The 27,263-nt window shown below is 36.1% G+C and overlaps 1 protein-coding gene and 1 pseudogene across 1 annotated transcript in view; both read left to right on the forward strand.

Moving 5' to 3' along the window:
- FOXP2 (forkhead box P2) overlaps positions 1-27,263 on the forward strand; it is an 849,049-nt gene that overhangs the window by 375,551 nt on the left and 446,235 nt on the right. The window lies entirely within an intron of this gene.
- LOC112300503 (cytosolic acyl coenzyme A thioester hydrolase pseudogene) lies at positions 17,193-18,089 on the forward strand (annotated as a pseudogene).

The raw sequence follows: 27,263 nt of genomic DNA on the forward strand, positions 1-27,263 counted from the left end.
TCCCCTCAAAAGAAGGAAACCATGGTGCCCTGACATCTTCAGAATTTTCTTTATCACCCCAAAATTCTTTATCAAGTATGTTCACCATCAGTATAAGACAAGCCTCAGGATTCTCACTGTTCTGCTCACATTGTTCTACCCTTTTCTAAAACTTCCTCCAAATAGAGGCTCCATATTTTCCCTGAAAGATGTTTGTCAATAAGCTTGAATTAAACAGTCAAGTAATTCTCAGGTAGTTCACCTACTATTTTGCCTGTGCACTCTTTCGTATTTTGTACTAATTTACTATTTTGCCAGATATGCAAACAAAATGATTCCATATTTATTTAGCATTTAATATTTTTCAAACAGTTTGGCATCTTTTTACTTCATTTCATTCTTTCATTCAAACTCATCACTTTTATTCTGATATTGCTTTTGATTTAAGTGAGGCTGCCATTATTATCTTTTGTTTAGTATGTGGAGAGATTAAAAGATACAGAACTTAAATGATTTGGAAAAAGTATAGCTTGTTATGATTTTACAGCTGATAATAAACAAGTATTATTAGAACCCACATGTGTTAAAACTCAAATCAATTTCTTATAGGTTAGGTACACAATTTATGCTTACTATAGACAACTGTTAAGTGATATAGTCCATCTTTGTAAGGCCTTTTAATGTTTAAATTTTCATTTTTGGAGTAAGAGGACATTTGTTTAATAATAGCAGGGAGAGTTTATATTTATTACCTAGAGCTACCTGACAGTGAAAGTTGTGGAACTGTGAAAGAATTTTAAGAAAATAAATAATTTTTAGGAAGTAAAGACTCTTCTCAGAAGGGACCATAATTGTATTTGAAGTTCTCAAAACTGCTTCTGGGATTTATTAATTAGACCTTTTCTAGTCAGATGTGTATAGTAGCAGTTTTTTAAAAAATATTTCTAAATGAAGACCAACTGTATATTGGTGTAAATAATGCATATACATAATGCCAATGGTTTATCATAATAGAAAAGTACATTATGAAAAAAACCACTTTTCTTTTTCATAAAATCATTAACCCTAGAACTAGAAGTATTATGATAAGAGAGAGGAATAAAATCATGTTGAGAAGCAAAGATTTGGGAGTTAGGTAGATATGAGTTTGCATTCCTGCAGTGAGTTGTTAGCTTTTTTAAATTGACCTTGGTTAATGACCTTAAATCTTTGCACCTCAGCTTTCTAACAGTACAATAAGGGAGAGATTTAATTGTTTTTGGATTATTGTAAGAATTTAGCACTAAATACATAGCTATTTTCAAGAAATATTGGTTTTCTTCTTTCCTCTCCACTCTTCTTTTTCCTTTCCCCCAAATCCCTGAAGGGAATACTTGGTGGAATCTTCCTATTTTCAAACTATCTGTTTAGTATTATCCCCATTTTTCCTTCTAAAAGCAGATAAATAACCTGTCCTAGGTTATACTTCTAAAACGTGAGCTAAAATATTGTTTCATAAACTTACAACTGAGACTATTTATGTATATGAGTAAATGGGTAGTTGGGTGAGTGTATATATGTATATGTGTGTTTTACTTCAAGATATTTGCAAGTATTTTCAGTTTCCACTGTAAATGTATTATATCCAAATAAAATATCCATTTTAGTTATTTCAATGGAGTGGAAATAAAATTCATTCACATACTTATAGAAAATTACTCTTTCATAAATAAATATTAAAATAGATATCATACATGATAAAATATTTACTCTGATTGTCAAATTGCTGTAAAGTGAATGGACTATACAGGAAGCTGGTTTGGCTGAGGTGGGACAGGGTCAGCCATTCTGATACATAGTATGCTGGTGTTGAGGAAAAGAAACAGAGTAAACAATACTGGAAATAGAAAGGCTATGGCATGTAGCTGTTGAGAATGTAAGCTTGAAAATCAGATTGCCTACAATTGAGTTATGGTTTCAAAACAAATCTACTATATGTGAAGCTTTGGACAAATCATTTCAACTCTCTAACCTTTAATTTCTTAATCTAGACAATAGAGATAATCATACATACTATAAAGAGTTGATTTGTGACAGCATGGATGGAACTGGAGAGCATTATGCTAAGTGAAATAAGCCAGGTGGTGAAAGACAAATATGATATGGTCTCACCTATAAGTGGGACCTAATCAACAAAACATACAAACAAGCAAAATATAACCAGAGACATTGAAATAAAGAACAACTGACAGTAACCAGAGGGAGGTGGTAGTGGATAATGGGGGGAAAGGGGGCAGGGTTTTCAGGAACAATTATAAAGGACACATGGACTAAACCAATGGGAGTGGGATCAGGAGTGGGAGGTGGGGATGGCTGGGGTCAGAGGGCGTGGTGGGGGGGGAGGGAAATGGAGACAACTGTACTTGAACAACAATTTAAAAAAAAAGATTGATCTGATGATGATGAACTCCTTATGTTTTTTTCTTGTCTGGGAATAACTTTATTGATTTGGATATTTTCTACATTTTTTATTGTTGTTCAAGTACAATTGTCTCCATTTCCCCCACCACTCCACCCTACCCCAGCCATCCCCACTTCCCACCCTTGCATCACCAAATCATTATTATATAAAATGTTAAAGAAACTTATTTAAGAAAAAGAAGATCAAAACTATGAAGGATAAAATGAGAATAAATACGTATCTATCAATAATGGAATCTAAAAAAAATACTAAGCCAACAAGAAGAACAGAGACAGAATGATGGATACAGAGAGAGTTTTGGTAGTTGCCAGATGGGAGGGGTATATGGGGGAATGGGTGAAGAGGTGAAGGGATTAAGAAATACAAATAGGTACAGAATAGCCATAGGGATGTAAAGTACAATATAGGAAATGGAATAACCAAACTATTTATATGCATGATGCGTGGTCATCAACAATGGTGGGGGGATTGACTGAGGGAGTGGTGTGTGCTGGGTGGAAGGGGGAAAGGGGAAAAAAATTAAGACAACTGTAATAGCATAATAAATAAAATATAATTAAAAAATAAAACATAAAGTTATTGGTGAAAATGAAAAAAAGTTGATTTGAAGACTAAATGTATATGTATATAAAGGGAATAATAGTAAGAATTAAAGATAAATTTGTTGTTTTGTTCTCTATCATATTAGTTCCAAAGGTTGGCTGTACTATCCAGGTCACCTGGCAAAAAAAAAAAAAAAACCCTGTATAGAATTCTATTTTGATGCGAGAAATGGTAAAAATGAGTTAATCCTGTAAATGTGCTAGCTCTGTGTGGTTTAGTTAGGATGTGTATTAGTTTTCTACTGCTGTGTAATATATTTCATATTTAAAAGCTTAAAACAAGATAGTTATTATCTCAGAGTTTCCACAGATCAAGAGAAAAGGCATGGCTTCACTCAGGATTTTAGAAAGTTGCAGTCAAAATACTGACCAGGCTGCATTTTTGTTTGGAATTCAAGGTCCTCTTCCAAATTCTTGGCTTTGGGTAGAATTCAGTTCATTGCAGTCATAAGACTGCAATCCTCAGCTCCTAGAGGCCATTCATGTTTCCCATCCATTGGCCTTTCTTCATGTGCAGTTCACATCGTAGCAGCTTATTTCTTTACAGCCAGCCAGAGACTCTCTACTGCCTGCTAGTAAGAGAGAGCCACATGTATACGAGGTCTGCCTGGAAAAAGTCCAGCCATTGTTAATGTAACGAGAATAGTTTGTGCAACATTGATGTAACCTGGCAGGCAAGGAGAGTGGACTGGAATGTGCAAATATGAACAATGATGACTTCACTGTACTTGTCAGTGGATGCAGTCAATGACGTTGAGTGAGCATGTGTACTGTGTGGCCATGACACTCAAAATGACTGAATGAATAGAGCAACGAATCTGCATCAAATTTTGCATTAAGCTTGAACATTCCTCCACAGATCTATTTAGATAATACAGAAGGCCACAGCTAAGGGCAACTAGTGATTGGCAGCTTTATTACGACAATTCAGCCACTCATGCATCACGATTGGTGCAGAATTTTTTGGCGAAACGTGAGATCACCCAGGTGACCCAGCCCCACTACAGCCCAGATTTGGTGCCCTGTGATTTCTGGCTTTTCCCAAAACTAAAATGACCTTTGTTAGGGAAGAGATTTCAGACCATCAGTGAGATTCAGGAAAATACAATGGGACAGCTGATAGCAATTAGGAGAACTGTGTGAAGTACCAAGGTGCCTACTTTGGAGGGAACTAAGGTATCATTGCCCTATGTATAATGTTTCTTGTATCTTGATCTTCTTCAACAAATGTCTCTATTTTTTATATTATATGGCTGGATACTTTCTGGGCAGACCTTATACATATGTATATGTATATATAAAATATTTATATCTGCATTAACATAATCATTAAAGTGACATCCCGTAACTTTTGCCATATTCTATTGGTTAGAAGCAAGTCACAGTCCTATGCACAAAAAGGGGAAGAAATTTTATAGGGCATAATAATTGGGGCTACCCTAGAGTCTGTCTGCCATAGCATTTTAAATTTCTTGATTTAAGGGAGGGAGATGGGGATGGCTGGGGTGGAGGGGAGTTGTGGGGGATAAATGCAAACAACTGTAATTGAACAATAAAATAATGAAAAAAAGAAAAAATAAAATTCATGTGAAATATTGTTTTAGAATTTTATAATCAGTTAATATTTAATAAAAAGGAATGTTTTCTCACAATTGTAAAATATTATTCTCAGTTATGCTAACAGTATAACTCCTAATAGACCATTTCTCTCTGCCTAATATATATCCATTATTTCAAAGTGGCTCACTACCAGACTAAGCATGGCCTAATGTGGTATTTAATACCCTCCAGAATCTGAAAATACCTAAATATCCAACCTTTTCTTCCCACTATTCTGATATGTATACCTTTAACATGCCTCACATTTGCCTACATCTTTGTCAATGCACATCCTATTGACTTTTCCATATCTCTGAAACACATTTACATCTTTACAATTTCCATTACATTTTTCCTCTCTTTTGTCTTTAATCTATACAGAACTTTTAATGCATAGTCTCATATCTGTATATATATCCTTTCTTTTAAGAGTATCTTATATTCCTTAAAGTATTGAATATATGATCTGTAAGTAAATGTAATAGGATAGGCATGTATCTTATATTCCTTAGGATACTCTTATATGGAAGGATATATATACAGATATGAGACTGAGGGTGGGAGGTGGGGGTAGGTGTGGCAGGGGAAAGTGATGGTGGGAAAATGGAGACAACTGTACTTGAGCAACTATTAAAAAATGCAAAAAAATAAAAAGGTGATGGCTGTGAGTGGAGGCCAAAGATGAGGAACAGTTCAGCTATATTTAGTGAGTTGTTCACAATTACATGGACCTGTACCTCCCCATCTTCAACATCCTATAGCAAAGGTGTCCAACCTTTTGGCATCTCTGAGCCACACCGGAAGAAGAGTTGTCTTGGACCACACATTAAATACATTGCAATATGTAATTACAAAAATCTCATAATGTTTAAGTAAATGTACAATTTTGTGTTGGGTCACATTCATAGCCTTCCTGAGTCCATGCAGCCCGTGGGCTGTTAGCAAAGAAATTTCAGACTGAACTCCTGAATCATTTGCTGCCCCCTTTTAAATTCCAAATATATTTTTGTAAACTTGCATTCCCCAAACCATGCAAATGAATTAGAAGTGACTGCATAGACTTTAATGCACATGACTTCATGAGGAGAAACACCCCTCCTGCCAAAACTCCTCAGTACATGAATGTATCAATCAAGTTCTGGAAGTGAAGTTAGCTTGGGTATCTGCCATGCAATGAATCACTCTTAAAGCTTTGAAACTCACTCTGCCAGTCATACCGTGCACATTAGAAAAAGAAAACCAAAACTTTAGCAACGTCTGAAATCTAGATCATTGTGCTCTAAAGCATTGCATCACGTGGGAAATTTGTTCATTATCCCTCCAATGTGCTGAAACCCAGAAGCCATTCCGGAAGGTTCATTCTGGCCCTACTGACTCTGTATCCTCCCTTCAGCCATTTTTTTTTCCAGAAAATATTCTTCACTGTGTATATTATTGCTCTGTGTAGCAGAACAAAACATTGATTGACTACAACCATGACCAAAAAAAAGAAATATTACTAACTATAAAAATACTTGTTCATCTAGGAATAAACCTAACCAAGGAGGTAAAAGAACTGTACTCAGAAAACTACACAACACTGAAGAAAGAAATTGAGGAAGACACAAACAAATGGAAGCATGTACCATGCTCATGGATTGGAAGAATTAACATCATCAAAATGGCCATACTACCCAAAGCAATTTATAGATTCAATGCAATCCCTATTAGAATACCCATGACATATTTCACAGATATAGAACATACATTTCAGAAATTCATATGGAACCATAAACGACCCCGAATAGCTGCAGCAATTTTGAGAAAGAAGAACAAAGCAGGAGGGATCACAATACCTGATATCAAACTGTATTACAAGGCCATGGTAATCAAAACAGCCTGGTACTGGCATAAAAACAGGCACATAGACCAATGGAACAGAACAGAGAGCCCAGAAATAAACTCAAGTCTATACGGTCAATTAATATTTGACAAAGGAGGCAGGAGCATAAAATGGAGCAAAAACAAACTCTTCAACAGATGGTGTTGGGAGATCTGGACAGCTACATGCAAAAAAATGAAACTCGATCACCAACTTACGCCATACACGAAACTAAACTCAAGATGGATAAAAGACTTAAATATAAGTTTTAACACCATAAAAGTCCTTGAGGAAAACATTGGCAGGAAAATCTCAGACATTCCACGCAGCAACATCCTCACAGACACATCCCCTAAAGCAAGGGACATAAAGGAAGAATAAACAAATGGGACCTCATCAAAATAAAAAGCTTCTGCATGGCTAAAGAAAACAGCACCAAATTACAAAGAGAACCAACAGTATGGGAAAACATATTTGCCAATGATACCTCAGACAAGGGCCTGATCTCCAAAATATATAAAGAACTCACACAACTGCACTCCAGGATGACAAACAACCCAATTAAAAAATGGGCAAAGGACTTGAACAGACACTTCTCCAAGGAAGACATACAGAGGGCCCAGAGATATATGAAAAGATGCTCAGCATCACTAGCCATCAGAGAGATGCAAATTAAAACCACAATGAGGTATCATCTCACACCAGTCAGAGTGGCCAACATAAACAAATCCACAAACAAATGTTGGAGAGGATGCGGAGAAAAGGGAACCCTAGTGCACTGTTGGTGGGAATGCAGACTGGTGAGGCCACAGTGGAAAACAGTATGGTATTTCCTCAGAAAACTAAAAATGGAACTGCCCTTTGACCCAGCAATTCCACTGCTGGGATTATACCCTAAGAACCCTGAAACACTAATCCAAAAATACCCGTGCACCCCAATCTTCATAGCAGCACAATTTACAATAGCCAAGTACTGGAAGCAACCTAAGTGCCCATCAGCAAACGAGTGGATCCCAAAACTATGGTATATTTACACAATGGAATTCTACGCAGCAGAGAGAAAGAAGGAGCTTCTACCCTTTGCAACAGCATGGATGAAACTGGAGAGCATTATGCTAAGTGAAATAAGCCAAGTGGTGAGGGACAAATACCATATGATCTCACCTTTAACTGGAACATAATAAATAAGGGAAAAAAAGGAAACAAAATATAACCAGAGACACTGAAGTTAAGAACAATGTAACAATAGCCAGGGTGGGAGGGGGGGTGTGGGGTGAGTGGGAAGAGGGGATTACAGGAACTACTATAAAGGACACATGGACAAAACCAAGGGGGAGGGTGGAGGTGGGGGAGGGAGGTGGGTTCAGCTGGGGTGGGGCGGAGGGATGGGGAGAAATGGCATATAACTGTAATTGAATAACAATAAAAATTTAAAAAAATTAAAATAAAAAAAATTAAAAAAATACTTGTTCATTTAGAACAGTAGTGAATATGAGAGTCATATTCAGTTTTAGAATCATACTTCCAAGGATGTTCTTCATAGGTTATCCACTTTTGTATTGATTTCTTAATCTGAAGTGCACCTGAAATAACCCTTAAATTAACTTTAAGAATTCATTACCACTTACACACTTAAAACTGATTGCACATGGGAAAAATGTGACTAGTGAAGTCCAGAGGGTGGGTTGTGGTAGGCAGCTTTTAATGGTACTTAATGATCCCTGACTTCTGTTTTTTATACCATTGTCTTTTCCCCTCCCATATTTACCAGAGTTGGTCTATGTAACCTATAGAATATGGGACAAGTGATGGCATGTTGCTTTTCAGATTAGGTTATAGAAAACATTAAGGCATCTGTCTCGGGTGTTCTTTCTCTTTCATTTTTCTCCCTCCCCCCTCTTTCCCTCCCTCTCTCTTTCCTTTTCTGTCTTATGACTTGCTCTGGGGGAGGACAGCTGCCATGGGGAGGTCCAAGTCATGAGGAACTAAGTCATCTGACCTACAGGGCCAGAACTGCAACTTCCTGAGAAACCCTTAGCTTATACTCTATCCAGTTGAACCACCTTATTATGTAAGATAATAAATATTTTTGTTGTAAGCTCCTAAGTTTATATATAGTTTGCTTGTAGCAATAGAAAATTAATACATTATATAATATTTCGCCCCTAAAATTATTTCCACAAATTTCATCACTGTCTTTGGCTTTTTGCAGGCAATACAAAGATTAATAATGTGCTGAGTATATTGTCTGTAAGTAAATGTAATGGATAGGCATGCATATTTATAAGATAGCAAGCCAAGTGAGAAGGAAATGTGAAATGTTTAGATTTCAACTAGAATACTAATTTTATAATATATAGAAGCCACTTTCAATCTCTTGTCCATTGATCACATCAATGTTGGAGAGTCAAGCTTACTTGGGAGTGGGGAGGTCTGGATGCTGGTCAGCTACTGGTTTTTTCATAGGAGAGCTGCTTGGAATAGTTAAAAACACTCTTATTTTTACAGAATCTGAGCTTATGGAATCTATTCTACTACTGTAGCATGATAGATTCCTGTTTTTATTTTTTTAAATGTCTTTACAGAGTTGTATGAAATAGAGTTACATCAAAGCATCTGGATATGTGTACACATATTTGGGGTGCTATGCTTGAAATGTTTAGTTCACTAGAAAAATAATGCATGTGGTGTACAGAAAAGGATGTAGAGAAGTATGTATGAGCAGAGCAACATTTTTGTTATAAATTCACATTAAGCCATCATTCCATATTTCACTCCTACTTATTTACTGTGATGATAGAACCTGGGCAAAAATATGGTTTTATATTAGATTAAAAATTGAAAATTTGTCCTATCAAAAATTACAATTTGCATTTATAATTTAAATTGGCTTGACTTGGGGTGATCCACTAGAAAGAATTTTGATACCATTATACCAAATAGTGAAATATGAATTTTAACTGGCTGCTTTTCAGTTGAACTGAACAATAAGTACATTTTTAGTGGTTTTATTTGCTGGGAAGAGCATCATTGTAATAATCTGCATTTTATAGTCCCTATCAAATCTGAACCAATATCACTCATTACAAAGTTTTTGCTTTGGGAAACATTTTCATGGCATCTAACAGTATTGCCCTACATTACTTGGAATTAGTTTTTAATTATTACATTTCCAAAATGATTGTTACTCAGATTTACTGTTTGTGTTGAGGTTAAAATCTGATCCAGCAGCTATACTTAAAATGTCATACAAATTTGTAAGGAGAGGTTCACTGAAACTATTGTTATATTAGTAATTGTATGAAACTGTTATAGAAGAAAGGCTATGCAGCTTGAGTGTTTTTACTCTTTTTCATATATCATATCTGAGGAGTGAATATGAAACTTCATTTTTAATTGTTGGTAATTCAAATTTGTACTGTTGTCTGCTGGAGAACACAGAACTATTATTGTAGGTGTCATATAAAGTAAAGTTAGAATCTGAATCTTCCCTATAGCTGTCAATCTTATTAAGGAGCTCTTTATTTGTTGAACTCATCACCTAGTATGATGAGTTCTAGGTGATGAGTTCATCACTCACACCAAAAGAAGGATAACAACCAATTTAAAACAATAAACAACCAGAACTGCCATAAAATAAAGCTGCATGGAACCACAACAACCAAGGAGCTAAAGAAACATTCACCCAGACCAGTGCACTGAGGCAAAGAAATATGGCCCAAATGAATGAACAGATCAAAACTCCAGAAAAAGAACTAAGTGATGAGGAGACAGACAACCTACCTGATGAAGAGTTCAAAACACTGGTAATCAGGATGCTCACGGAACTGATTGAGCTCAGTCACAAAATGAAGGAAGAAATGAAGGCTACACACAGTGATATATAGAAAAATATATGGGAAACCAACAGTGAAGGGAAGGAAACCAGGACTCAAATAAACAATTTGGAACAAAAGGAAGAAATAAACATCCAACTGGAACACAGTGAAGAAACAAGAATTCAGAAAAATGAGGAGAGGCTGAGGAACATGTGGAACAACTTTGAATGCTTCAACATCTTAATATAGGGGTGCCACAAGAATAGGAGAAAGAAATTGAAAACTTATTTGAAAAAATAATGAAAAAAATCCTCCCCCAATCTGGGGAAAGAAATAGACTTCCAGGAAGTCCAGGAAGACCAGAGAGTCCCAAAGAAATTGGACCTCAGGAAGCACACACCCAAGTAATCATCATTAAATTACTCAAGATTAATGATGAGAGAATCTTAAAAGCACCAAGAGGAAAGGAGAGAGTTACCTACAAGGGAGTTCCCCTAAGACTATCAGCTGATTTCTCAAAAGAAATCTTACAGACAAGAAGGAGCTGGAAAGAAGTACTTGAAGTCATGAAAGGCAAAGACCTACATCTAAGATTACTGTATCCAGCAAAGCTAACATTTAGGATGGAAGGGAAGATAAAGAACTTCCCAGATAAGGTAAACCTAAAGTGGTTTCTTTTTACCAAGCCCTTATTATATGAAATGTTAAAGGGACCTATCTATGAAAAAGATAAAAAACTATGAACAGTAAAATGATGACAAACACAACTATCAACAACTAAACTAAAAAAACAAACAAACAAAAAACCCTAAGCAAACAACTAGAACAAGAACAGAATTACATAAACAGAGATTATATGGAGAGTTATCAGTGAAGAGAGGAAGGAGGAGAATGGGGTGGAAAAGGTACAGCAAATAAGAAGCATGATTGGTAGGCATAAAATAGATAGGGGGAGGTTAAGAATGGTAGAGGAAATAGAAAAGCCAAAGAACTTGTATGTACCACCCATGGACATGAACTAAGGGGGTGGGGAATACTGGAGGGTGGGAGGTGCTGGGCAGAGTGGGGGTAAAGGGGAGGAAAAAATTGGGACAACTGTAATAGCATAATCAATTAAATATACTTAAAATAAAATTAAATAAATAAAAAAGAGTATATGTTCACATGAAAATGAGCCTTTTTACAAACTGTCCTGTGACATTTTTTTTAAATACAATATTGTTGTTTATATAAAGAATTATAAAATATGTATTTCATATATATTGTCATCTGAAATACACTGTGGGAACAAAAAGTAAGTTCAAGTGACCTTATCATATTGAAATCTATAAAATTATGATAATAGCACATGATAGCATAATAACATATATTGATATTTAATTTGTAAAATACAAGGATCTTAGCACTTGCATAAAAATGTGTGGGAGCTCTGATGCAGAGAAATGAAGATCTCTTATTTTATTGCCCAAGGAGGTCAGATTAAATTAGATTAAAAATAAATATTATGTAAGAAAAGTCAGTTACAAGGTTTTGGTAGAAAAGTTTCTGAACTTGGTAGTTAAAGACAGTTTTTCTCTTCAATGTTATAAAGAGTCTGCCATGAACATTGGGGTGCATAGGTTCTTTTGGATTGGTGTTTCAGGGTTCTTAGGGTATAATCCCAGCAGCGGAATTGCTGGGTCAAAGGGCAATTCCACTTTTAGTTTTCTGAGGAAATTCCATACTGTTTTCCACAGTGGCCTCACCAGCAAATGAGTGGATCCAAAAACTATGGTATATTTACACAATGGAATTCTACGCAGCAGAGAGAAAGAAGGAGCTTATACCCTTTGCAACAGCATGGATGGAACTGGAGAGCATTATGCTAAGTGAAATAAGCCAGACAGTGAGGGACAAATACCATATGATCTCACTTTTAACTGGAACATAATAAATAGGGAAAAAAAAGGAAACAAAATATAACCAGAGACATTGAAGTTAAGAACAATCTAACAATGGACAGGGGGGAGTGGGGAGGAGACAGTGAGGAGAGGGGATTACAGGAACTACTATAAAGGACACATGGACAAAATCAAGGGGGAGGGTGGAGGTGGGGGAGGGAGGGGGATTTGGCTGGGGTGGGGTGGAGGGATGGGGAGAAAAGGCACACAACTGTAATAGAATAACAATAAAAAAATTAAAATTAAAAAAAGAATCTGCCATGATAATGTTTTCTTCTGTAATTTATCTTATAGTTTCTCAAAATTCAAGATAATTTTCATTTATGTCTCTCTTAAATATATAGTTTGTTTTTAAACTTTTCTACTATGTTTCATTCATTTGTTTTTCAGGTAATGATTAATGCTTACTTTTTAGTTATTTAAAGACACTTTAATTTTAAATCCATTACATTTATTTTCATCTCTAGGTACCCAATAGTCCATCATTTCTCACAACTATGAACTATTTATCTCATTATTTCAACTAACTTTGTCATCATTTACATGAAAATCATACATTACATTCTTATGTGAACAATGAACCACCTTAAAGAAATCTTTGACACACTTTTTGGCTCTTTTAAATAATGTTATCATTAAGGAACTGCTGAAGTTATTAACTACAGATTCGACCTTGTTTTCTTCCTTAAGGTTCAGCTGTCTCAGCATTCAGGGTGGCTCTGACACCCTGCAAGGCAGAAAAAGAATAAACATGCTTCATGATCTCCTGTGAGTGAACTGAAAGAGACGTTATTGCATTTCAGGTGTTCTCATGTACTAAGGCTCGCTACACAATATTTATTAAATCATAAATATGCACCACATAATCATTGTTTGGGACAATGATTGACCTCATATGCAATGATGGTCTCATAAGATTATAATGAAACTGAAAAATTCCTATTGCCTAGTAAAGTCATAGCCATAATTATGTCATAGCACAACATATTATTCACGTGTTTCTGGTGATGCTCACATAAAAACACCTACTGCACTTTGAGTCATATAAAACTATAGTACATAAAATTATGTATAATACATAGTAATTGATAATGATAATAAATGACTATGTTACTGCTTTATGTATTTACTATATTATACTTCTGTCATTGTTTTAGAGTATACTCTCTCTACTTATTAAAAATTTTTTTCTGTAAAATTTTTTGTTGTTTTATGCTAGCAGCAGCCTCATAAATCTCCTGTTTACAACATCTCTTGATTTTTCTTGTGCTTCATTTAATCTCATGTTGTTTTTTCATCATTGCCCATAAATGTACAATAGCCACTGCTAATGTTGCCAGTAAGAGACTGTGTTGATCTGGAAATATAATTAAAATTTAGTAAGAACTACAAAGGTGGAAAATCACTGATGGTTATTGCTGAACTCTACTATAGCTAAGATCTTGAAGAACAAGAACAAAGTGACATAAACTGTTAAAATATATGCTTAATTGAAAGCAACAAGAATAACAAAAATTTGGGAAAATAGTCGACATGGAGAAACTTGTGTGACCTGGATTTAAGCCAAGACTCAGGAGCATATCCCACTTAGTACCATAATGATCACAGACAAAGCAGAGTTTGTTTGCAATGTTGAAAGAAAAGACTACTCCCAACTACAATGTTGAATGTACTACTAGCTCTGGGGGGGTTTAACAATTCAAGAATCATTATTCATTACATAATGTGAAAGTGAGTGGTGAATTTCTGAGTGCTGATATGAAGGCAGCTGAATAATTTGTTTGGAAACTCTAGATAAGCTGATTATGGAGAAAAATTACCTGGCAGAGCAAATATTCAATGTGGATGAAAACTCCCTATTCTGGAAATGGATGCCTAAAATGGATTTCATCCATAAAGAGGCCAAGTTAATGCCAAGTTTCAAGGCTTTTAAAGACAGGATAACAGTTTTGCTTTGGGGCAATGTTACAGGTTACAGTTGAAACCCTTTGTGATCTGGCACAGTGAGAACCCCAGGGCCTTCAAGTGTATCAGTAAGCACACACTGCCAAAGTACTACTGGAACAATACAAAGTCTCACATGACTGAGCTCTTCTTCCAAGATACCCTCCTGAATTGCTATTCCATGAAATGGAGAAGTACTGTTTGGAGAATAACATACTTATCAAGATTTTGCTTATTGATGATAATGCTTCTAGACATCTCCTTTGTTTGGTGATCTTTATATCAATACCAAAGTAGTATTTCTCCCTCCAAATACCACTTATTTCATCAAACCAATGGATCAAGCATTTATAGCAACTTTTAATGTTTACTGCCTTAGGAGGACTTTTTCCCAGGCAATTATTGCAACCGAGGATGATGCTAATGTAATTCTGAATGGATGACTACATAGGTGACTGCATCAAGAACTGCTTGGGCTTGGGATGATGTCACCAAGTAGTGTATGAATGGTATCTGAAGAAGACATCAGTAGGTTCCCTTATGACTTCAAAAGATTTGACAAGTGTGAGGAGGTTGAAATAATCAACAAGACTGTGGTTGAGATGACAAACTTTAATCTGGGTGTCGATGAGGATGGCATTGAAAAACTTCTGGAGTTGGTTCCTGAGGAATTGACTAATGAGGAGTTGTTGGAACTGAAACATGAAAGCATAGCTGAATAAGAGGCAAGACAAAAGGCAAATTGCTTGAGAAGAAAAAGAACAATCTCCAAGAAATTTCACAGTAACGGTTGTAACAGATGCTTTTGCAGACCTCAACAAGCTCCTTAAAAGTTTGAAAAAATGGACTCTGATATTAAAAAGATTTCATTAATAGAGAGTAATAATGTTCTTGGTACATATTCTACTTACAAGCAAATATATAATGAAAAAACAAAACAAACCAACCAAACCACCATGGACATATTTCTGAAGAGTGACACCTCCTCAATCAAATCCTTCAGGATGTTTTCCAGGAGAAGGCATTGTTAATATAGGAAATGGCTCCATGTGTGGTATTGCTTCTGAAGACCTTCCAGTGGGACAAAATGTATATGTAGAGGGGTGGTATTGATGGTGTTTGTGCCTTAGTTTTTTAAACAAGAAAGTTTAAATAATTAACAAAATAAAAATAAAAAAGCTTATAGAATAAGGATATAAAAAAGAAAATAGTTTTGTACAGTTGTGTTTGTGCTTTAAGCTAAGTATTATTTAAAAAGTGTTTTGGTAAGTTCAAGTTAATTTATTATTGAAAAAAGAAAAATATTTTTAAGAATTTAGTGTAGCCTAATTGTACAGTGTTTATAAAATCTATAGTAGTGTACATTAATGTCCTAGGCCTTCACATTCACTCATCAGTCACTCAACTGACTCACCTAGAGCAACTTCCAGTCTTGTAGGCTCCATTCGTGGTAAGTACCCAATATAGGTGTGCCATTTTTTATGTTTAAATATGTTTAGGTGCATGGATACTTGCCACTCTGTTACAGTTGCTTACAGTATTCAGTACAGTAACATGCTGTACTGGAATGTAGCATCTGAGCAATAGATTATATAATATAGCCCAGGTGTGTAATATGTCTAGGTTTGTGTAAGTACAGTCTATGATGTTTCCACAAGGACAAAATCACTTAATGATGCATTTCTCATAACATATCATTGTTGTTAAGTGACACATGGTTGTAATTCTGTATTCTTAGTGTTCTAGTGCTCTTATATTTTATATTTGTTTTTCTTCATTAGCATAGTCTACATATTTCTCTCAAATATGTCAAAGTCTATTCCTCTATCCAGAACTACTCTGGACTCCAACCATTTATCTTCTTTGAGATTTTGGTTTTGATTGTGAATTTTTAAAATTCACCATCAAAAAATTGTGTTAAGAAATGTTTTAAAAATTGTGTTAAGAAAATTGTGTTAAGAAATGTTTTCTTGAAATGAGATCATTACACTGAGGTTCTGAGAAGACTGAGTTCCTATTATAGATTATACTGTTATGCTTTATAACAGTGTATTCTAGATATTTGGCAACATGACAAACCACAAATAAGAGGAACTTGTTAGAAGAAGTGCATTTAGTGAGTCAGTTTCTGAACTAACCCATGATTTATTTATACTCTACCTTTTCTCTGGTCATCCCTTGTTCCTGCTTTGCCTTTACATTTAATTCTACTTTTAAAAAATGTTCTATTGTCTATTTATATTACAAGTTTGGGGATAGTGTGTGTTCTTTTGGCCTTAGTGTCTGGTCTTTCAGACAGTACTGCACCTTGGGTTTCATATGGTTGTGGTGGTGGTGATATTGATAATGATAATATCTGAAATTTACTTAGTACCAGGTACTCTTCTAAGTGAATCACTAACATCAACTAATTTGAGAGTCACAATCTATTAGTTTGATACTTGTGAGGTAGAGACTATTATTGTCCTAATTTTCCAGATTGAGTGGGGTCCAGAATGGTTCAATAATTTGCCCAATGTTTGCTCCATAGCTCATATGTGGCAGAGCTCAGATTTGAACTAAGGCAGGCTAGGTCCAAAGCCCTCCACTGATGGATTGATTGCTCAGGACTCCTAAATAGCCACTCTTCTCTCATGGTTCTATTTGTGACCCAAACCATATTATGTGTTTAAGCATAAAGAGTTTAAAGAGTTTAATTGTGCAGTTTATCACTCTGTGCACTAAATGTTTAGGAAGTAGGTAGTCTAAATGAGTTAACTTCTAAATTATAGAATATATTTAAAAATAAATCATTCTTCTCTTTTCAAATGGAAAAACACGGACCAAGGTATCAAAATGTTAGTTAAGTACAAATACATTAAATCTGTTTAAGAAATTGAAAGAGGTCCTTGGCCTGCCAGACACCTGTGCTCTCTATCAGGTGCCCACCCCTTCCACCCATGTTTGGCATGGCAGCAGAGACATCCCACCATCCAGACCTGCTGAATCATGTGACCAGAAAATGCCAACATGGATGGCAATATCCACAGAAGAACCATCCCGAAGATGATTAAGGAAGTGGGTGGGGGAGCTGTCATTAGCATCTGGCACTATAACAGCCAGAACTCAGAGTGTTGCCTGGAGACCCTGTTCCAGGTCCCACCCACCGACTTTCTGCTGCTTTTGCTTTGGTGAGGTGGCACATGTCAGCTCAGAAATCACCTACACCTCCAAGCATGCATTGTAAGTACAGATTAATGTGATATCTGAAAACATCCTCACAGTTTTCAAAAAGCTGACCAATAAGATTACTCTGTGCCCCTGTCAGTGAGGGGCATGGACAAGGTCCTGGATGTGCATCCAATTGTGTACTCTGGACAGGCACAGGAGCAACAGGGCCTCAGGCTCTAGGAAGTCCAGAAACTGGAGCACACGGAGACTAAGTGGAACAATGGAAGTATTGTCCGACTAGTCCTGAACCCAGAGCCGAATATGGTCCACTATAGCCCAGTGCAGCTTGATCCACTTGGGGCCTTCGAATTGTATGCTAGATGGCTTTGTGATGGAGGTGTCACCATGGAACTCATGGAGGAGGTAGCCAGGATCTTGGCGGCACATCAATGTAAAACCATCATTGTTGCGGTTTCTGTGGATGCCATTAACTTTCACGAGATCAGAAAATATTATATTGTCACCATTTTGGGGCACATGAACTTCAGAAGCAGTAAATCCATGGAGATTGATGTCCTGGTGATCAACTTGGAGGAGTGCTACAGGATAGTGAGTGCCTTCTCTACCTACATGTTCCTGAGCTAGGAGGACAAGTGGCTGCCTATGCCCCAGCTTGTGCCTGGGACTGAGGACTACAAGAAGCACTTTGAGGAAGACAAAGGGTGGAGCCTGTAGATGAATATCAACCGAACTTATAGTGCCAAGCTGAGCCTTATAGGTGCCCTTCTCCTGCTACTGGTCCTGAAGCATCTCCAGTGTCTAATCACATAAAGTTACCCTCTTGACCAAAAACCCAATTCACAATGACAGCTGGTGATGTGTGTATTAATTATCTCTCAGAGTTAACCTGTACTCTCTTCAAAACCTGTACACCAAAGCTTTATTTATATCATTCCAGTATAAGTACTACACAGTATTGTCCCCAGTCCCTGGAGACATTTTCTGGAACCCTAGGGAATATTACACATACACTGTAAGGCATGTAAAGACTCCAGCCTCATATAAAGCTGTTTTTTGGTTGCGGTGAAAAACAAATTGATGAGAATAATTTGCAATCTGTGTTTCAATCAATTGAAAGGAATTGCTTCATAATTACTTTAAAATTTTATTAAGTTGACCATGCACTCCAAAACTTTATTTTTATTTTCATTGCAGGTTTAACAATTTTCTTATATAGTAACTATAACAAAGATATATTAGAAATGAATTCTGAAATCTTAAAAACATACACCTTATAGCTAGACCACCACATTATATACATCCAGGACACTTTACAGTAAAAAGATTATATTATTATTTACCATAGAAAGCAGGTGTACATTGGGCCAGTCTTGGGTAAAGATATATAATCATTATACTTAAAGCAGACACTACTGGTTGTTGCTCCAGTAGTTGCTAACAGAACACTAATGTTGTTTCTTCTCTGCTAACAGAACACTGATGTTGATGAGAGATAACTTTTATTACTCCACAGAACATACATCATGGGAAACTGACCCTATAGCTCCCACCAGTGGATACTGACTAATTTAGACCAATTATGGTAATTCCATTTCCTTGCCAGAAATTGTTTATTTATGTTCTAATAAATTAAGAAATATTAAGTAATGTTGAATAAATTCATTAAATATATAAATAAATAAATTTGGTATTTGATTAATTATTTATAATACCTGGAGCCCTTCCTACCACTTGAGTAAGCAAGATAGTAACTTTCTTTTCTACTTAATCCTTTTTTATTTAAATTGTTGTTACTTGGAGCTATAAATATGCTAATATACTCATTTTAATCATTATTTGAGTATTTGGACCCTAACAAGACTTTCACTTTACTGTGATCTCTATTAGCATAATGCAGGATCCACTTAGGGAAGAAGACTGAGGAGCTTGAGGAAGAAGACAGGGATAGGAGTTTATCATACAAAAGATCAGAGAGGTGATTAAAAGAATAGAAAATTTATTTCTGTTTCCTTTGTCTTACAAAAATAATTTACAAAATCAGAGAATTACACAGTAGCCATTTACATGTTTAAGTTGAGACAAATATTCCTAAAACTTCTGAGAAGTTTTCTTACATAAAGGTTTACTCCACTTTTTTCAGCCCCTATGCCTACAAACATACACACACACACAATATGCACACACAGAGATAAACACTTTTGGTGGGATTTTTAAGGGAACGGAAAAAAGACAAACTAATGTTTTTTTTCTCATCTGAGAATAGCTGTTTCTCAGCTTGAACTTCTATCTTGCTTCGTCATATCACAGATGAGTAATCACCTTAAATAAGCATCAGAAAATAAACTGGTTAAATAAATTACAGTGTATCTAAGAAATGGAATCAAAAGAAGAATATTTAGTTAAGTCAATAGTGCATGTTACAAAACACTACTTCAATAACATATATTTTGCTTAAATTTTTAAATTATTCATAAGAAAATTAATGGAAAAGTATTATACACATGTACATACACACCAAATTATTATCAGTGGTTCTTTCTAGACCATAGTTATAAGATTTTCATTTTATTATATACACTTTTCTGTATGACTTAAACTTTGTTTATTGAACATGAATTATTCCTGAAATAAGAAAAAAAATTAAAGAAAATGGAAAAAATAGTAAATTTCCAACCACATGAAATTCTCTAGTTAGTGTGTAATTTACTGCTATACACAATAAACCTGGTACCTTATTGGTCAAGATTTTTAGTAAAAAAGAATTAAAAAAAATATTGTTATTCAATTACAGTTATATGCCTTCTCTCCCAACCCCTCCCCCCCACCCCAGCTGAACACCTCTCTCTCCCCCACCTCCACCCTCCCCCTTGATTTTGTCCATGTGTCCTTTATAGTAGTTCCTGTAATGCCCTCTCCTCACTGTCCCCCGCTGACTATTGTTAGATTGTTCTTAACTTCAATGTCTCTGGTTATATTTTGTTTCCTTTTTTCTTCTGTTGATTATGTTCCAGTTAAAGTTGAGATCATATGGTATTTGTCCCTCACCGTCTGGCTTATTTCACTTAGCATAATACTCTCCAGTTCCATCCATGCTGTTGCAAAGGGTATAAGCTCCTTTTTTCTCTCTGCTGCATAGAATTCCATTGTGTAAATATACCATGGTTTTTGGAGCCATTCATTTGTTGATGGGCACTTAGGTTGCTTCCAGTACTTGGCTATTGTAAATTGTGCTGCCATGAACATTGGGGTGCACAGGATCTTTTGGATTGGTGTTTCAAGGTTCTTAGGGTATAATCCCAGCAGTGGAATTGCTGGGTCAAAGGGCAGTTCCATTTTTAGTTTTCTGAGGAAATTCCATACTCTTCCACAGTGGCCTCACCAGTCTGCATTCCCACCAACAGTGCACTAGGGTTCCCTTTCCTCCACATCCTCTCCATTTGTTTGTTGATTTGTTTATGTTGGCCACTGTGACTTGTGTGAAATGGTACCTCATTGTGGTTTTAATTTGCATCTCCCTGATGGCTAGTGATGCTGAGCATCTTTTCATATGTCTCTGGGCTCTCTGTATGTCTTCCTTGGAGAAGTATCTGTTCAAGTCCTTTGCCCATTTTTTAATTGGGTTGTTTGTCTTCCTGGAGTGGAGTCATGTGAGTTCTTTATATATTTTGGAGATCAGGCCCTTGTCTGAGGTATCATTAGCAAATATTTTTTTCCCATACTGTTGGTTCTCTTTGTATTTTAATGCTGTTTTCTTTAGCCATGCAGAAGCTTTTTTATTTTGATGAGGTTCCATTTGTTTATTCTTTCCTTTATGTCCCTTGCTTTAGGGGACGTGTCTGGGAGGATATTGCTGCATGGAATGTCTGAGATTTTCCTGCCAATGTATTCCTCAATGACTTTTATGGTGTTACAACTTATATTTAAGTCCTTTATCCATCTTGAGTTTACTTTCGTGTATGGCGTAAGTTGGTGATCGAGTTTCATTTTTTTGCAGGTAGCTGTCCAGATCTCCCAACACCATCTGTTGAAGAAGCTGTTTTTGCTCCATTTTATACTCCTGCCTCCTTTGACAAATATTAAGTGACCATAAAGACTTGAGTTTATTTCTGGGCTCTCTGTTCTGTTCCATTGGTCTATGTGCCTGTTTTTATGCCAGTACCAGGCTGTTTTGATTACACTGGCTTTGTAATACAGTTTGATATCAGGTATTGTGATCCCTCCTGCTTTGTTCTTCTTTCTCAAAATTGCTGCAGCTATTCGGGGTCATTTACGGTTCTGTATACATTTCTGAAATGTTTGTTATAAAGCTGTGAAATATGTCATGGGTACTCTAATAGGGATTGCATTGAATCTATAAATCGCTTTGGGTAGTATGGCCATTTTGATGATGTTGATTCTTCCAATCCATGAGCATGGTACATGCTTCCATTTGTTTGTGTCTTCCTTAATTTCTTTCTTCAGTGTTGTGTAGTTTTCTGAGTACAGGTCTTTTACCTCCTTGATTAGGTTGATCCTAGGTACTTTATTTTTCTTGGTGCTCTATCAAATGGGATTTCTTTCCTGATTTCTGTTTCTGCAGTTTCATTGTTGGTATATAGGAATGCCTTTGATTTCTGAGTATTGACTTTGTATCCAGCTGTTTTGCCAAATTCATTTATTAGGTTGAGTAGTTTTTTTGGTGGAGTATATAGGGTTTTCCTTGTACACTATCATGTCATCTGCAAACAGTGACAGTTTCATTTTCTCCTTTCCAATCTGGATGCCTTTTATTTCTTTTTCTTGACTGATTACTGTGGCTAGGACTTCCAATTCTGTGTTGAATAGCAGTGGTGAGAGAGGGCATCCTTGTCTTGTTCCTGATCTTAGGGGGAAAGCTCTAAGTTTTTGTCCATTGATTTTGATGTTGGCTGTAGGTCTCTCATATATGGCCTTTATTATGTTGAGGAATGCTCCCTCTATTCCCACTTTGCTGAGTGTTTTTATCAGAAATGGGTGCTGTATCTTATCAAATGCTTTTCCTGCATCTATTGATATGATCATGTGATATTTGTCTTTGCTGTTGTTGATGTGATGTATTGTGCTTATTGATTTGTGAATATTGTACCATCCTTGCATCCCTGGGATGAATCCCACTTGTTCATGGTGTATGATTTTTTTAATGTATTGCTTTTTTAATGTATTGGTTTGCCAATATTTTGTTGAGAATTTTAGCGTCTGTGTTCATCAGCGATATTGGTCTGAAGTTTTCTTTCTTCATTGTGTCTTTATCTGGTTTTGGGATTAGGATGATGCTGGCTTCATGAAAAGAGTTTGGGAGTCTTCCATCAGTTTGGATTTTCTCAAATAGTCTGTGAAGGATAGGGGTTAGCTCTTCCTTAAAAGCTTTGTAGAATTCTCCCGTGAAACCATCTGGTCCAGGGCTTTTGTGTGTTGGGAGTTTTTTGATGACTGCTTCAATTTCGTCAACTGTTATTGGTCTGTTCAGGTTTTCTGCTTCTTCTTCATTTGAGTTTTGGAAGATTATATTTTTCTAGAAATATGTCTGTTTCACCTAGGTTTTCAAATTTCTTGGCATACAGTCTGCATAGTAATTTCTTACAATCCTTTGTATTTCTGTGGTATCAGTTGCAATCTCTCCTCTTTCATTTCTAATTGTTTTTATTTGGATCCCCTCTCTCTTTTTCTTGATGATCCTACTGAAAGGCTTGTCGATTTTATCTTTTCAAAGAACCAGCTACTGGATTCATTGATCTTTACAATTGTGCTTTTAGTCTCTATGTCATTTAATTCTGTTCTGACCTTGTTTATTTCCTTCCCTCTCCTTGCTCTGGGCTGTCTTTGTTGCTGTTCTTCAAGTTCTTGTAGAGGTAGGGTTAGATTGTTCATTTGAAGTGTTCTTATCTTTTTTTAGGTAGGACTGTTTCACTATGAAGGTCCCTCTAAGGACTGCCATTGCTGTGTCCCATAAGTTTTGGGTTGTTGTGAGTTCATTTTCATTTGTTCCCAGAAACTTTTTGATTTCTTCCATGATCTCATTCTTGACCTCTTCATTGTTTAAAAGTATTGTATTCAATCTCCATGGGTTTGAGTGTTTTTGAGTTTTTTCATTGAAGTTGATTTCTAGTTTCAGTCCCTTGTGGTCAGAGAAAATGCTTGCTAATATTTCAATTTTCTTGAATAGGTTGAATCTTGTTTTGTGTCCTATCAGGTGGTATATCTTTGAAAATGTTCCATGTGCATTTGAAAAGAATGTGTGTTTTACTTCTTTGGGATGACAGACTCTGTATATATAAGTTAAGTCATTTGATCTGGGGCATTGTTCTATGCTGCAATATCTTTGTTGATTTTTTTTCGGAAAGTCTATCTTTTTTTGAAATTGGGGTGTTAAAATTCCCTAGTATATGTGTGTTGCTGTCAATATCTTTCTTGAAGTCCTCCAAGATTTTTTTATGTATTTCAGTGCTCCTATGTTGGGTGCATATATATTTACAATGTTTATGTCTTCTTGATGGATTCTTCTCTTGAATATTATGAAATGACCTTCTGAGTCTCATTTTATGGCCCTTGTTTTGAAGTCTATTTTATCTGATATGAGTATTAGTGCCCTAGCTTTTTTTTTATTATTTTATTTTATTTCCTCCTTTCTGTTTGCTTGGAAAATTTGTTTCTAGCTCTTCACTTTAAGTATATGTAGGTCTTTTGTTCTGAGGTAGGTCTCTTGGAGGCAGCATATGTGTGGGTCATGATTTCTTATCCATTCAACTATTCTATGTGTTTTGATTGGAGCATTTAATCCATTTATATTTAAGCTTATTTTTGATAGGTACTTATTCCTTGCCATTTTTCTATACCTGTGCTCCTCTCTCTCTCACTGTTTTTCTCCCTGTTCTTAAAGCAGACTCTTTAGCAAATCTTTCTGAACTGGTTTAGAGAAGGTATATTCTTTGAGGCTACTTTTGTTTGGGAAGATCCTTATTTGGCCTTCCATTTTAATTGAGAGCCCTGCTGGATAGCGTAGTCTCATTTGCAGATCCTTGGTTTTCATTACTTGGCATATTTCTTCCCATTCCCTCTTGACTTGGAGTGTTTCCATTGAGAAGTCAGCTGCTAGTCTTATCAAGGCTCCATTGTATGTTTCTTCCTGTTTCTTCCTTGCTGCTTTTAACATTCTCTTTTGGTCTTGGAATTTTTTCATTTAAATTATGATGTGTGTTGAAGTGGTCCTCTTTATGTGCCTCTTGATTGGGACTCTCTGTGTTTCCTAGATTTGTTTGACTTTTTCTCTCATCAAATTAAGGAAGTTTTCCATCATTACTTTTTCAAATAGGTTTTCTCTCCCTTGCTCTTCTTCTCTTTCTGGTATCCCTATTATCCCAATATTATTACTTTTCATGTTGTCTTGCAGCTCCCTTACCACTCATTCATTTTTTCTGAATCTCTTTTCCTTCTCTTGCTCCTTCTGGGTATTTTTTCCTACCTTGTCCTCCAGCTCACTGATTTGATCCTCCCCTTAATCCAGCCTACTTACAATTCCTTGTAATGTGTTTTTTATTTGTGAGATTTTATTGTTCGTTTCTTCCTGTTTTTTGTTCAGATTTAGCTTTTTGTTCTATTTCCTTTTTCATGCTGATGTACTTCTCACTCAGTTCCTTGTAGTTGTCTGTGAGTTCCTTGAGCATCTTTCTAGCCATTATTTTGAATTCCATATATGATAGTTTGGCTACATCCATTTCATTTAGCTCTTTTATTGGGGAGTTTTCCATTCCATTTGATTGCATATTGTTTTTTTGTCTTCCCATTTTAGGTGACTGTTTTTGTTTGTTTTTGCACTCCCTGATGTTTGGCTTTGCTAGCTGTCTTTGTAGGGTGGACTTGTATGGTAGGAATTCTATGGGGTTCAGTGGTGTGGTCTCTTTGATCTCTTTGTCTGGACACTCTAGGTTTGCCTTTTCTTCTGTTTGTGTGGGCTCTCTTGTTGTATTTGGGTTTTTACCTTTTGTTGGCTGGTGTGGATCCCAGCCCTCAGGCTCCATGTTGTGGCTGCAATAGACAAATACACACGGACTACTGAGTCCTGTGGAGGAAAAGGGACAGCACGGCCACTCTCTCAAGAGGAGAGCACACTGACCCTTGCCTGGACAGGCTTTTATTCTTTTCTGGGCCCATTACATTGAGGATGATCCTCAGTTACTATGCACAGGTTCACTGTACCTTTTACGGACAACAAAGGACAGATTACTGCTAATTACTTCAAAGAGAAGGATGTTTCAGCTCAAGGGGGAAAGTGGTTGATCTGGTTACACTCCATACTTGGGAGGTTTAGCACAGACTTTAGGAAGTCAAAGATACTCAGTAAACATTTGCTGCCTCAATTCAGGGTGAGGGAGTTTTAGGAAAAGCAAGACTCATAGCAGCTTATGTACAATGAAGCCCTGATTCCCCATGGGAAAACCTATCCATGGACGTGGGTCCTGCCCGCCAACCTCACTCCCCACTGACTTTTCCGAGTGGGGGCTGGGCCACATTTCCCATGCTTGGAACGGTTCCTCATATTGGCTCCTTTGTTGGTGGTTTTTCTCCTCCAGCAGGTATACTGATGTTCACAGCTCGCACCTACTCTTGTATGTGATCAGTGGCAAGGGGTAGGCAAAATGGATTAAGACAGTGGGAGAATATTGGCAAAAGTGACAAGAATAATGGTTAAAATAGGAAAACATCACAGTGATCAAAAATAAGGAGGAGTATCGGGATGTATATATAACTAGAGTGGAATTAAAGAATGTGTCAGACATAATACCTAAGATTAAGCATGAAGATGAAACACAAGGATGAAGCACAAAGTTGAAGCCTATTGTATAAAAGTCAGATTCTTGGCTACTGTGTAAAGAAATATGTGAATTGGTCATTGTCTTGGATGTGAAAGAAAGTTTTCACTTTCTACTCAGAGTAGGAAGGCTTTGTTCATTTTTTCCTAGAAAAAGATTAGTTTTTATAAAATATCAAATATTCTTCATTAGAATAAGTGTGTCAGTCCTTTCCTGATGTTTTCAATAGTTGCATATTATATGTGCAAAAAATGACAACTCTGTATTAACTAACAAAAGCATCTACCCACCTATTAAATTGCCAACAGACTGATTGGTACCAGTGAATTTCACCAAATTGTTTACTGTCTGTGCCTGTGTGTGTAGTTATGAATGAATGTGGGTGGGAGGGTGTAGAGTATTATGGAATAACTGCAAATAATAGGGCTAAAATCTGTTCAATGAACTGAATATGCACAAATGCAACTTATATTGTATTTAATTAATTTAGTAGACAATGTTATATATTTTTCTCTACTAGAAGAATAAAATGTATTACCTTAACCTGAGGATAATTATTTTTTTTCTTTCATCATGAAATGGATTTATAGTTATGTAACAAACTTTTTAAATTTTTAAAAGATTTTATTTATTTATTTATTTTTAGAGAAAAGGGAAAGGAGGGAGAAAGAGAGGGAGAGAAATTTTAATGTGTGTTTGTCTCTTGCATGCCCCCAACTGGGGACTTGGCCCACAACCCAGACATGTGCCCTGACTGGGAATGGAACCAGCCACCCTTTGGTAAGCAGATCAGTACTCATTCCACTGAGCCACACCAGCCAGGGCCGAACTTTTGATTTGAAAAATCAGTAACAAATTGCCACTACAAAGTGTTCAATCACTCTTTTTCAGATGTTGTTTAAAGCTACAACTATATAAAAAAATGTCTTTATAATTTTCAACTGTTAGGATATCTTAACCCATTGAAGGGAGATTGGAATTTATTGCTTCACTAATTAGCATTTTTTTTCAAGCCCTGGTCAGGCAGCTCAGTTGGTTGGAGCATCATCTTGATATGCCAAGA

This window comes from Desmodus rotundus, chromosome 6 (genome assembly GCF_022682495.2).
Source record: "Desmodus rotundus isolate HL8 chromosome 6, HLdesRot8A.1, whole genome shotgun sequence".
NCBI classification, from domain to species: domain Eukaryota; kingdom Metazoa; phylum Chordata; class Mammalia; order Chiroptera; family Phyllostomidae; genus Desmodus; species Desmodus rotundus.